Source organism: Neofelis nebulosa, chromosome 8, assembly GCF_028018385.1.
Source record: "Neofelis nebulosa isolate mNeoNeb1 chromosome 8, mNeoNeb1.pri, whole genome shotgun sequence".
In the NCBI taxonomy this organism is placed as follows: Eukaryota; Metazoa; Chordata; class Mammalia; order Carnivora; family Felidae; genus Neofelis; species Neofelis nebulosa.
The window spans coordinates 50,366,911-50,381,604 of record NC_080789.1 but is presented as its reverse complement, the minus strand read 5'-3'; the positions used below and the strand labels follow the sequence as shown (position 1 = coordinate 50,381,604).

Here is a 14,694-nt window from a genome sequence, read left to right as displayed (position 1 = left end):
GAAAAGACGGAAGTATCTGCAGTTTGATTACCTTAATTCTGTAAGAATATAATTTGAGAATTCATGAATATGATTGGTTCCTGTCATTAGAGGGTTTAAGTTTATTTATTTTGAGAGAGAGAGAGAGTGTGAGTGTGCGTCAGTAGGGCAGGGGCAGAGAGGGAGAGAAGAATCCAGAGCAGGCTCCTCACCGCCAGCATGGAGCCTGACGTGGGGTTCAAACTCACGGACCGTGAGATCATGACCTGAGTGGAAACCAAGAGTCGGACACCTAACCGACCGAGCAACCCAGGTGATCCTAGAGTGGTTTATTGTTGTTGTTGTTGTTGTTTTTTAATACACTTACATATGTATCTCTTTTTTTCTAAATAGACACTAAAAATAAGTTATTTGGGGGGTTCACAAAGTCACTAAAATATGTCTTGCTCTGCTAGGAATAATAATAATGGGTCTTTTGGGGTTGACAGGCATGGGGGACAAATAAGGTGAGACAGAATCCAGGAAACAGAGCTTTCTTGAGCACTTGCTGAAGGTCAGATGTTGTACCCTGGGAATATAAATATAAATAAGATACAAGTTGCACCCTTCATGTGCCATCTTGTGAGGGAAAGATAAGCAGATCGTATTGAAATGAAAAAGTGTCACAAGATAAACAGCACAGAAGAGAGACACTCATTCTGGACAGGTGGGGCAAGGGGTGGCCAGGAAAGACCTCCTAGGGAGGAAAGGAAGTGCATGACACAACAAGCAAAACCATAATGGTCAGAGGAAAGCAGAGAAGTTTAGGGTGACTGGTCATAACATGTGGAGATGAGAATGATGGGAAATGGGTTTGGAAACAAGCCAGTTCATGGGGGAGCGGGCGAGCCTTGAGTGACTCAGCAGGGAGCCTTGATCTGATCCTGGGAGCACTGGGAACCACTGATAAATTTGAAACAGACAAATTCAGATTAACATTTTATACTGGTTATTCTCGGAGTGACGTGGAGGAGGGCTTTGGGGGAACCAGCATTTAGGAAGCAGCTATGCCCCACCAGGTTCTTTACTTTTAGTATCACTGAATCCTCACAAGAATCCTAGACATCATTATCTCCATTTCACAGCAGAGGACGGGAGACCAAGAGAAGTTAAATGCTTTGGCAAGATCACGCAGGCGGTAAGTGGTAAGACTGGAATTAAAATGCTGCCCGATACGCAATCCCCAGTTTTCCCAACAACATCAACATGTTGCACAAAATACAAAAGGAAACAGGAACAATCTAGGTGCAGCCTAAGCATAAATACATGGGTACTGTTACAAGTTAAAACAGAATGTTATAGTGTTGATGCGAGAGGGGAATCTGTGAAATGAGCCCCGGGACAGGAACGTTACTATCCATACTACCCAATAAGGCAGATAACGGAGAAACTCCCAAATGCTTTCACTATGGACTTCGTTTCCCATGATCCTCCCTCCCTCCCCCTCCCTCCCTTCCTTCCTTCCTTTCAAATCTACACCTTTATTTATTTACTTTTCAGTTAGTTTAAACCCCTGAGGGATACAGCATCACACAGATTCTGCGGCCAATGGCTTTAGCAGGAAGGTTGCTTTGGAATTTGTTTGGCATGAACCATGCCACTGTTTCCATGAGCACAAGTTACTTTTTCCCAGAGTACTCTGGTTTTGTTCAGTTTGCCACCAGGAGTCACTGTGTTGCTCTTTGCTTTGTACATATGAGCATATCTTTTGCCTAGACAGAGTTCAGTTTCCTCTCGAGCATAAACTCCTTCAATTTTAAAAAGAGCTGTGCGCTCCCTCTGGCTCCAGAGACCCTGCTTATAGCCAGCAAAAATGGCTCCGGACCACACCCTCCCAGACATCTTTGTCATTTTAGGAGTCCTGTTCCTAGTAGGCCCCACTTATTTGGACCCAAAGTTCAGCAGCAGCAGCTCCCCTCCCCCATGGCACTTTATTCTGAGCAATTACTTATTCTTAAAACACAGTGCCAACCTTTGTCAACATCATCCCTATTTGAAGTGATGTCTTCTGTCTATTCTTCCTCTCCCATCTGCTTTTTTTTGGGGGGGGAGGGGGTGTTGAGGGCAGAAGGGGGATCTGGGGAGAAACTACACTGGCAACAAATATCCCAAACTATGTTACTACATCATTAAGGCTGAGTCAGAGACATTGGGTTTTACCAGCTCCTACTGCACACATAAGATGCGTTATTAACTGGTCAGGTGTCACAAGTCACTTTCAAGTCATCTCTAGCTTCTGGAAATGAAACTGCTCTCTAAGCAAACTGATTTAAAAACACATCCTTAAGAGTGTTAGTTACGGGGCGCCTGGGTGGCTCAGTCGGTTAAGCGTCCGACTTCGGCTCAGGTCATGATCTCACAGTCCGTGGGTTCAAGCCCCGCGTCGGGCTCTGTGCTGACAGCTCAGAGCCTGGAGCCTGTTTCAGATTCTGTGTCTCCTTCTCTCTGTGACCCTCCCCTGTTCATGCCCTGTCTCTCTCTGTCTCAAAAATAAATAAACGTTAAAAAAAAAAAAAAGAGTGTTAGTTACATCTGGAATCAGACAGGGAGCAAACACACATCTCTGCATTGTTTGTTTGTTCTGTGCCTGTGTTGACACTTCGGGGATTCAATATCCCCACTTTATAGGTGAGAAAACTAAGGGTCATGAAGAGAAATGAGAACTGCACTCCTATGGCGTTTGTGAATGTCGGCCTTGGGGTCTTTGAATCCAAGTCTGTTGACTCATATCATTTACTACTTTAACTTCATGCTTCGGAAAGAAAAATTAATAATATATTTTCAAAGGTCAATGCACTTAGAGAAACCAGCAGGAAATTAGAGGAAGAAGCAATCACTGTCACATACTTCTAAAAGAATATTCTAGATTATATTCCAAAACCAGAAGAAAGGAAGTCTGTTGTTCTCATTTTCCCAATACTAACTATAAATACATAAATAACACAGTGTGGGGAAGACATGGGCAGAAGTATCTAGAATCTGCTACAGAGTGGGTCCTGGGGAACAGTAGCTCCATAAAACCCTCCTTTGTTGTTCCAACAGTCTGAGAAACACTAAATATTTTATTCTCTTCATGCAGATTCTTGATGTACTCTGGCACAAAAGGGTAGGTTTTGCAATGTAAAGGAGGCTGTTTAACTTTATTTAACTCAGAGTGTTTCAAAATAATGAAAGTGAAACAACACCATGTTTGAATCTCAGTGATTGGAGGTATCAGCAAGTTTTAAAACATTGCTAGATTCAACTCCATCAGAATACTTAAGCCAAAAGCCACAAACAAAGCTTAAGCCAAAAGCCACAAAGGTTTCATATGATTTCCATTTAATATCATTTTTCACCTAAAAATAACAATGCCTGCTTACTATGAGCTAGGTGTTCTGCTAGGCCAGTGGTCACAAGGCAGCTGAAACCAGCATGTCAATCACAATGAACCTGTCTGGTAAGCAGCAGCTTTCAAGTGTGGCATTCAAAGTACTAGGGAGCTAGGCCTAGTCTCCGAGAGACAGAAAGTGCCATGATTGATTTGCAGGATCTGTCACAGACGCGGGAACTGAAGACTGAAGGCACACGTACCTCACATTTTTCATACATGAACTAGGCACTGAAGATACATAAATGAATGAAGTGTGGTTCCTGATTTCAAGGGGCTCATCTGGGGGTGGGAGGAGGGCGAGGCTCATAAAATTTCAACATCGTGAGACAAGAGCAAAAATAGGAGGCCCTAACAGAAAGAGGAGACAAACAGTGATCAGAGGAGCGAGCTTCAAAGATCAGAGGGTACTCCACCGGAGTCTTGAAGGACACGCCCGAGTTCGTCACGTGTGCAGAGAGGTGGCATTACAGGTTAATAGCACAGCATGCTCAAGGGGCTGTCACTAACAAAGCTTGGCTGGAGCAGGGAAGTATGGAAAAGACACTTATCACCTTTTCTTTGATTATATTTTCCAGGGCAACCCTCCCAACAATCTTCACTATGTTTTTTGTTTGTTTAAGTACCATTTCAGTACCATTTAGTTATTTACATTGGAAAAGGAATGCATGTTCTGTTTAATTGAATAATATGGCTAGTAGAGGATTACTATATACACGAGAGATCATTTTGATTCTAATTTTCACAATGGCCCGTGTGCTACTCTTGACTAAAACAAAGGCCAACACATTTTATAATACAGATGGCATTCATATTGCTTCTTTGTGATAATTTGCTAGCACCCCATGACATATTACGTTAACTCTGAGCTTTGTATGTTTAAGAAATTAAGGTAAATATGAATTGACTTTATGACATACTCCAGAACTAGTCTTAAAAATATAAGCATAAAAAAGGGGTGCGTGGGTGGCTCAGTCGGTTAAGCCTCCGACTTCGGCTCAGGTCATGATCTCAGGGTTCGTGAGTTCGAGCCCCCACATCGGGCTCTGTGCTCCTCCCCCACTCACGTTCTGTCTCTCAAAAATGAATAAATGTTAAATAATATATATGTATGCATAAAATACTCTTAAAAATCCCTCAAGTTGACTTGTTTTCTTTGGTATCTTTTTCCTCTTTTGCATATCGTAACTACTATAGCTTATTAGGTAACAATGTCCACTGTTTTTCCAGACAACACTTCATTTTCTTATGGAGACAGGTGAGGGCAAAATGACATGGTCAAGAGGCCGCTTTAGAAAAGTGGAGACAGTAACCAGACAAAATTCTTAGCAGGCTTCTCTCAGAGATGCCGTCACCTCACCTTTTTCCTTTTTACATTTAAAATAAAATACTCTACTCCAAGAAGACACGGAGTTGAAGCAAGATTGAGAATGAAACATGAGCTAGTGGTGTGGATGAGCATTTGAGGGCGGTTCCAATGAAATGGAAGAAAAGCTCACCCTTGGACAATAAGATAGCATTAAGCCAGAGTCTTTTTTGTTGTTGGTTATATAGAAATTTTGGCATATCAAAGTTATTCTTTTAAAGAATGAGGCAACAGTGCTCCTTGACAAATCATCACTATAGCCATCATGGCTGACCATTTTGACCTAGTCGCTACTCCCAATCCCTGTGAATTTGTACACACGCTTTTTCCCCCTAACAACTTCTACAACATCCCACGCCGCTTTGTTTTTGGGAATATGAGCCATATTTGGAATATGCATTCGCCACTGTTAGCCAAAGATAGAAGCAAAACCATTTTTGACTCTAGGGTACTAAATGCTACAAATTGCCTGGAAATAACAAGATGGGGCTTAAAAGATCAGGATAAATATTCCCAGCACTTTCTGAAAAATACCAACATTAGCCATCAAAGGCCTATAGGGCAGTCAGTTCCTTTAGCATCATTTCTTGACCCGTAGGTTCTTCACAAGAGGCAGGTATTATTTTTGCCAACTACGTATGTATGTTTCTAAACCGTAATTCAAATTTAATATTCAGTTTTGCTTACAGGTGGATATAATATGTGAAATAATAAATGATAATACAAAAGGATAAAAGGCCCTGAAGGAAATAATTTTCTCAGACCCAACCACAATCCTCCCACTTACAGTGACAAAAAATAGATATAATTTCCTTATCTTATTGAGATGTCTAATTCCATTCTCTGTGGGAGACTCATCAATGAACTTAGATAAAACAGCCAGGCTCATATAAGTGTAGGTAATTAAAACCATATTAATCCCTGAGAATGGTTTTGAAGAGATGAGTGTCAGTCTGGGGCAATTCCTAAAAACCGTGTTCTGTGGCCTCTGCAGGGCTCAGTGTTACCACCATCCGGAGGACCGCTGACTTACAAGCAGTACCTGACTGGTTGTGGGAGAGAATACCCAGATTCTTACTTCTCCTGAGCTCAGCAAATATAATCCCATTCTGTTACAAATTCTCCATCTAAAAGTCCCCTAGGACCGCCCATCTGCAGTCAGCCCCTTCCTCCTCCTGATGGCAGGGCTGCATTGGATCTCCAGACGTCCCCGTAGAGGAACTGAGATGACCCACGTGCAAGGTATTAGGTGACCACCGCGCTCATCGGGGAAATCACTCATAAGTGCTTAACTTATAACCTTTCCAAAATTACCTTTTAATGCAAAGTCCTCAGATCCTTGGTCTGGAAAGCAACACCTTCCTTTGTTATCTATAACAGGGATTACACAGATAGCTCATTTACTGAAAAAGCTGGGTTTCTAAGATATAGTTTATTGAAAAAGCTTGGGCTTTGGAGCCTGAAAGAGCTGGGTTCAAGTGTTAGCTCATCGTTGACTGGCTGTTGAATGACTTTTCATAGTTACCTCTTCCAGGACAGCAATTTCCATCTCTCAGAGTTGTTATAAAGACTAAATGTGAGGGGCACCTGGGTGGTTCAGCTGGTGAAGCACCCGACTTTTGATTTCAGCTCCGGTCATGATCTCACGATGCATGACTTCAAGCTCTGCATTGACAGTGTGGAGCCTGCTTGGGATTCTCTCTCTGCCCCTCCCCCACTTGTGCACGCTCTCTTTCCCCCTCCCTCCCTCTTTCTCTCTCTCAAAAGTGAATGAATAAACTTAACCAAAACAAAAGATTAAATGTGAACCTCAGCCCAACGCCTACCAAACATACACTTGCAACTAGGACATACCTGTTAGCACCTACATTGCTGTATTGGCTTTGTTGTTTACGATTATTTGTTTAATATGCCGCTTATCCCCTGATGGCCAGTATCCTGACTTGGCCATCTCTGCAACCCAAGCCCAGGATGCACTGCTTGACACATTGTAGGCTCTCAACATCTGCTGTACATTCAAAGAGGAAGCACTTATTTTTTTATATGAAATTTATTGTCAAATTGGTTTCCATACAACACCCAGTGCTCATCCCCCAAAATGCCCTCTTCAATACCCATCACCCACCCTCCCCTCCCTTCCACCCCCCATCAACCCTGAGCTAAGAGGAAGCACTTAATAGTCAATGTTTCTCAAACTTTGATGTGCATATGATTCATCTGGGAATCTTGTTAAAAAACAATTCAGATGCATTACATCTAGGGTAAGCCCTAAGACACTGCATTTCTGACAAGCACCCAAGTAGACCCATGTGGCTTCTAGGCCACACTGAGAGTAACGGGTGCTAGTTTCCTTTTGTTTCCTTCCTTTTTGGCCACAATACTCCATGAAGTGAGCTGTTTGTGAGCAACTCTTTGAGGGCTGTTACCCTTAGCCCAACCACACCCCTTCCTCGAATCAAACACAGGGCAGGGGCACCCAGGATGATATAAGTATGGGGATTATTTGCTGATGTATCTCTACCCTATTGGCACAAGCTTTTAAGTGAACTCTAATGTTAATAACCAGAAAGATGAAAAGCTCCTTAAGGAACAATGAACAGTTTTATTATATTTGTATCAGGAAATGCTACATAATAATGTGCCAGTACAAGACACAAATTTACAAATCGCAGACACTTGTGTTTCAAAAATGTGTCATACTGTCTACTGTAATGTTAACAGAATGAGTGTTTATAAATATAGATATGGTAGAAATGCACACAGCCACATTTACAAAAAAAAAAAGCTGTCATCTAGTTACTTCACAGTGCCATCTGCTGGACAGCTGCTAAACAGCAGAAAAATGCAGGAAACCCGTCGGGAATAATAACATGAAATTTTTTTGCAGTTTTTCAAAAAGATTTATGCAAACTAAGGCAACTTCCTATAGTTCGGCACTGGCTTATTTGAAGAGAATATTGTATAGTGTCTATGCCCTTTTTGCTTAGAAAAGTAGAACAGTTTTATAGAGATAAGCATATTGATGCAGGACTAAAAGCTCAACACAGAAATTCCATACCAGCCACAGAGGGAAAAAAAAAAAAAAGAAAAGAAACTGTTTCTTTCTCCCAAGAAAAAACCTGGTATCTTGGACACTAATGGAGTTCACATGAGTCTTAATCCATAAAATGTTAGTGCACAATACTTTGCAGCATCTCTTGCAAACAAACAAACAAACAAAAAATAGATATAGCTAAGTAGAAAATACAAATTCCTAATCTCATTCACTTCTGAACACAGTTCCTCTTGAACCCTAAAATTAGTCATAATTCTTTAGTGCAAATGGCAAGAACAGAATAAGTGAGAAAAACGTACGGCTTATGTAAGACCTTCCTAGCACTCTTCCTTCAAGGAAAATGCAACTTGCTCTATCACAGAGGTGGTATAATTCTGACAGTAATTTAACAACTTCCTACCTGAATATGCACTCAGTCCAGTTGCAAGAGCTGATCACTTACGTCTTGGGCAGTCATAGATTTTAAAGAATTAAGCAGATGTGCACGTTTAACTAGACATTTTAATGAAGAATAATTAGTGCTATGAAATATCTACTTTGGGATGTTAAAAAATATATATGTAACCAGGCCCTTTTAAGCAATTTTCTATGAAGGATCTCAAAGGATAGTGCTATCGTGCCGGCTTTCACTCAATGACCCTTAGAATGGCTCTACGGAGGTTTTCTAAGGTTCAGGAGTGAAAAGTATGAATAAAATATGGATCAATAAAATACCTTACCCGTACTTTAGAGAACATTAAGTGAATTGCCTGAGGTCACTAAGTCCTAATGGTGAGGGAAAAAACAACCTGGGACTCCCGGAACCCGCTTAAAAATCCTAAAGCACAGCCTTCCATGGCATACTTCTTGGGGGACAATCCCATAATTAATTTAAATGGCTTTCTGGGGCATATTAATTATGTATGCTATCTGTACGCCAGGCCACTCTGAAAGCAGAAAATGTCTTCCCTGCTAGTCATAAATGGATTGCTTTCCTCTTAGTGATACCGAGGTGCACTGCAAGGCTCTTGGAAGGAAAAAGCTGCCATGCCAAAAGGGCCAGGAACACAGGTGGGGCACAGATTTCTCATCCGCCTGTCTTATCTCATCTTGGAGGATCCCCTCAGTGGCCCAAGAGAGCTGACCTTTCCTTCCAACTGTGAAACCTCACCGAACCCCTACCACAGGCCCTCATCACCCTCCATGGGGCCGGGAGGGTGGGGGGGGGGGGGAGTCCCAGCTGTAAATCTGCATGGGCTAGAAGCAGTGCCTGAGGGGCCCAGCCCTGCTGGAAAGGGCCCTGCACGCCATCTCCACAAATGATAAGGGTAGCATTTCTCCCCTCTTCTGGGTCCACAAGAACTTCAAATATGCTGCACTTTCGGGGGGAGCTAAACCGGAGTTTTGTGAGGAAACACTTACACGGTAAGATGATGGAAATTAAAATAGGAGGTACCAAGATTGAAATACCAAAACAAAACAAACACCTCTAGAGTTGGTTAGGAAGAGGATCCTTGATGGCAAGACGGCACCTGGTCGGCTCAGGAAAAGAAGAATGTTCTTTGATTACACGTGCTGCAGTCTAGAACCAAAATATGACTCTAATCACTTGAACTGAAACCAGAGCCGACTGAAATTCTATTTCTCTTCTCCCCTTTTCTAGCCAAATTAAATTACTGACTGTTCCCTAAAGTACACCTGCAATTGCGAGCCCAACTGCAATTGTTCCTGGCATCCGTCCAAATGGCAAATATTTACCAAGGCCAACTATGTCTCACCTAGGTGGTAAGCATATGGTGATGCACACTGTAGTAGTCCCTCCTCATGTGCAGGGACATCATTCCAAGACCCCCCAGTGGATGCCCAAAATCGCAGATAGTACCAAACCCTGTATATATCAGGGCTTATTTTCCCCCAGACATACAAACCGAGGCAGCCTAATTCATAAATGAGACACAGTAAGAGATTAAAATAACTAATATCAAAATAAAACAATTATAACAATACTGCGATAAAGATTATGGGAATGTGGGTTCTCTCAAAATATCTTACTGCAACGTATGCCCCCCTTCCTCTAAGGATGCGAGGCGAACGACGTAACGTTAGGCTACTGCTGACCTTCCCACAACATGTCAGAAGAAGGATCATCTGCTTCCCGACTGTGGTTGACTCGGTAACTGAAACCACAGGAAAGTGAAACCGCAGATGGGGGGGAAGTGCTGTCCAAGGATAAATGAGTCCCTGTTCTTGTGCTGTTGACTTCTAGTAGGGCAAGACAGACAGTAAGTAAACAAACCAATAACTGTATAGGAGGGATTAAGCACTTACAGGAAGAGAGATAAGCCAGGTTAGGAGCCAGAGTGACAAGGCAGGTTTGTTTAAGTCATCAGGGAAAGCATTTCTGATAAGGTGACATCTGAACAGAGGTCCGGAGGAAGCGAGGACAGACAGGTATATTGATATAGAGGAAGTGCATTCCGGCAGAGGGAAAAGCAAGGGTGAGAGGCTTTTGCTTGGCACATTCAGGGAACAATGAGAAACCCCACTGACACGCCAGCGGGAAGACCATATCACACGGCGCTCCTCAAATACTCTGTGATAGAGAACCACTTCTCTGTTCTTCACAATCCACTGCAGATCAATTATTAAAAAAAATAATAAAAATAAATGTCACAGTAATATCTACTGCTCTGAAAGCTTCTAGATTGATCTCCTCAGAGACCCCTGGCCCTTCTCAGACCAGCGGCGACCCAGGGGCCACACTGGACAGCACTGAGATGGGGTCAGGGAGGCCAGGGCCAGCCTTGTGAATTTCATCCTGAGGGCACTGCACCACCACGAGAAGAGAGACCTTTGATCCTTTGGACTGAAATGCTCTTCCCTCACCACCATGGGCAAGATCTCGCTCAGTTACATGAACTATATTCACTATTTACAGAGAATCCTTCAGCCAGCAGGCCTCCAAGCACTTCACATTCTTTCATCCTGACCTGATCTCAGGGCTCCTCCTCCACTCCCACTGAAAGCAACCACTGTCAGTGAAAATCTTTCTCTTTTTGTGGTATAGTCTTCATGGCATCCATCTACACTATATTATGGTTTTTTGAGTACATGTCACATCTCTCCAGTCTGTAAACTCCTAGATATCAGAGACTATTTCATAAATCTTATACTTATTATGCTAACCTGACACTCAATACATGCTCTTGAATTGAGTTCTAAACTAGATCTATAAAGATCGGTCATCAATAATATGATATGAGTATATAAAACAGTTATTTAAAGGCCTGTTTATAGCATTTGGGGAAAGTGCTGACATTTTTCAAGCTCCCTGTTACTCTACAGATCAAATCCAGAAAATTATTACTGGATAAAACTTTTGTAGTTGTAATCTTTTGTCTATAGCATATTTCTTGAAAAACATGGCCCATTGGCTGGAACTTGTTACAATTTTAGTGCTATATAGATCTCTTTTCTAATGAAATATGTTCTAATGCAAGTTTGACCTGTAAAGCTGAGGAATTCCAAACCTCCCTGAAAAAATCAGTGACCAAGAAACAGCACTGTTTGTATATGTCCCAGACCTACAGTTAATTTTCAAATCGGAAGTAATGATCTGCTATGTTAAATGAGTAAGAGAATAATTAAACATCTGGATTAGGGAACTGTAAGATAAAAACCCAGCAGCAAGTTGAAAATTTAGCTTTCAATGTTTTAGCCCAGAGAAGCATGGAAAGCAGATTATTGCTCTAAAATCCAACATGAAAAAGTTCATGGTGATTCTAACTTTAGTTTTACTAGCAGAAACACATTTTTGGCTGCACAATCTTCAGTGTTTGTGTCTTTGGACTGAATCATGATTTGGGATGAAATTCTTGGCTAAAAACAAAACAAAACAGAACACTTCTTTCTAATCACAGAATGACATTATTCTTCTCAAAATGAGAACGTTCTCCTCTACAAAAGAGGAAAATCTCTTAAGAGTAGGTAGGCAGTAAGAAGGACTACCTAAATAGAGCAGGAGGGCTTTGCTATAGCTTTATTGCATGGACAGAAATAAGCTCATTTCTAGCTGCCAAGGCACCTTCTTAATTTGACACATGGTTTAAAAGGTCTTAGTCCTTTCAGGCTGCTATAATAAAATACCATGAATTGGTGGCCTATAAACAATAAAAATTTATTTCTCACAGTTTTGGAGACTACAAAGCCTAAGATTAAGGCACAGGCAGACTTGGTGTCTACAAAGATCCCACTTCCTGGTTGATAAATGGCATCTTTTTTCTGTGTCCTCACATGGCAGAAGGGATGAGGGATCTCTCTGGGGCCTCATTTATTAGGGTGCTGATCACACATATGAAGGCTCCACCTAATGAGTTAATTACATACCAAAGGCCCCACCTCTTAATACCATCACCTTGGGGGTTAGGATTTCAACATGCGAATTTTGGGAATTCACAAGCATTCAATCCACAGCAGTCAGTAATACAATCTATTCATTACCCATCATTCATCCATCCTGTGCATTATGATGCACATCTCTCTGTTGATCTATCATCCATCCATCTGCCCACCCATCCACTCACCCACATAGATCTCTCTCTATAGATCCATGTATCAATTTCTCTCTCCCTTTTGTAAACTTGAGTGAAATAAAAATATTTTTCCTCAAAATTGCAAGATTTAAAACTAAGCACTAGACATATCTTTATGGTTATTTTCCTTTATTCCTGGTTAATCATCCTCCTTCAGCAATTTTCCTATTTCTACCTTTGTCCCCAACCCACTTTTTTCCATTTCCTAAATTTAATCCTTTTCTTCTCTATGTAACTCTGCATCTCTTTCTGTCAATCTGCAGAAGAAAATTTACATGACTCATAACTTTTGCTCAGGGGTCTACGTAAAGCAAGCAAAGAACAAAGAACCAAGGCCTTCCTTTGCCTGGTATTCTCTCTGGACCCCCTCCTGGGCTTATGACTTTACTTGCTACTCCCAACAGACTTCTAACTCAGTGGCTTTTGTGCTGATATTTTGCCCAGAGAAAACACATGAAATAACCTACAACTCTATGAAAAGCCTAAAAGAAATAAGAGAAAGACCCACTCTTAAATGATTTTAAAAATAAAAAGCAGTGACTTCATATTATGCACTGAAAAACCCATGAGCAAAATCTGATTTTCCTACGCAAACACTGGTGAACTGATTTGATCCCATGGAAGCTTGAAGTCCTCAATATGCATCACTGTTTTCACTACACATTATAAAATATAAAGCTTAAGCATTTAGAGATTATCTTTGATGGGGTGCCTGGGTGGCTTAGTCGGTTAAGTGTCTGACTTCGGCTCAGGTCATGATCTCGCAGTCCGTGAGTTCAAGCCCCGCATCACTCTCCCTGCCGACAGCTCAGAGCCTGGAGCCTGCTTCAGATCTGTGTCTCCCTCTTTCTCTCTCCCCCTCCCCTCCTCATGCTCTGTCTCTGTCTCTCAAAAATAAGTAAATGCTAAAAAAAAAATTAAAGATTATCTTTGAACAGGGCTGGAACCCACAAAGGGTAGGCAAGGAGCAAAGAGCTTTCAAACGTACGTATGTTTGTTTTTTAAACTGGTTGGTGGATACACAATGTTATTTTATTTTTTATACATCCATTATAATTATCTTGTCTACCTTCAATATATAACAAAAACAAAATTATTAAAGCCCATCCTTTGAAAAGAATTATGATTTATAATGTTATCTGTTTAGAAAATGGCAGAAACAACACTTATTCTCTGTAGGTGTACACTTTTAAATAAAAATAAATCCACCAGAAAACCACATGTGGTACTAAAGATACTTCATATGATAAAGATGCCTCACAACTTTTTGTAAAGTTGTGAAATAATGAATATAAAAGCACTTAATACATTGCTTCATACACAGCATGTGTTCAGTGAAGGTCCTTGAAGTCAAATACAGACTGCTAAACAGCAAACAGAAACCTTCTATAGAAAGACATGCGGAAGTTGGTATTAACCAACACTTAATTTTCAACTCCATATGAAAAGAAAAACATGATTCTTTATTTTTTTGGTTTTTTTAAAGCAAGCTATATGCCCAACGTGGGGCTTGAACTCACTACCCTGAGATCAAGAGTCACATGCTCTACTGACTATGATTCTTTATTTTAATACAATAAAGGAATAGAAAAAATAATAGGAATAGAAAAAAGGAAGCGATGATTAGTAAAAGATGGGATAACAATAAATATCACGTAATCAATCTCAGCATATGTGCAACAAAAGGCAAACCGCTTAAAAATCCAACCTGTGGTTCACTTAAACAAAGGAAACTATGGTTGTCTTAGTCCATTTCAGCTGCTATAACAAGACGCCACAGACAGGGTGGCTTGTAAACAACACAAAATTATTTCTGACAGCTTTAGAACCTAAAAGTCCAGAAATGCTCTGGGTCTGATGAGAGCCCTCCTCCAGGTTGCAAACTGCAGACTTCTCTGTGTGTGATCACACAGTGGAAGGGGGCAAGGGAGCTCTTTAAGACAACTTTCACAAGGGCACTAATCCCATCCATAAAGGCTCCACCCTTCATGACTTAAGCACCTCCTAAAGGCCCTGCCATCCAATACCACCACCTTCGAAGTTAGGATTCCAGCATGGGAACTTTGGGAGACACCAATATTCAGACAATAGCAATGGTACGATATGGAATTACTTAGAATTTCGCATTAAATACACCTCGTTTTTGTAGGTGTATTTGGGGGGAGGGATGTTGGTTATGTTGTTGATGAGAATGATCAGGAAGTGATGTGGGGGGAACATCTGTGCTGGTAAACAATGAAAACAACAGAAGCCACCACTGACATAGAGGACAAGGAAGGAGAGTTCCCTTTAGAAATATTAGGGAAGTGAGGAA

At 41.3% G+C, this 14,694-nt stretch overlaps 1 protein-coding gene and 1 pseudogene across 1 annotated transcript in view; both read right to left on the bottom strand.

The window, feature by feature from the left end:
- Window positions 1-14,694, bottom strand: part of GRIP1 (glutamate receptor interacting protein 1) — a 684,772-nt gene that overhangs the window by 456,338 nt on the left and 213,740 nt on the right. The window lies entirely within an intron of this gene.
- Window positions 1,480-2,312, bottom strand: LOC131519252 (large ribosomal subunit protein eL33-like; annotated as a pseudogene).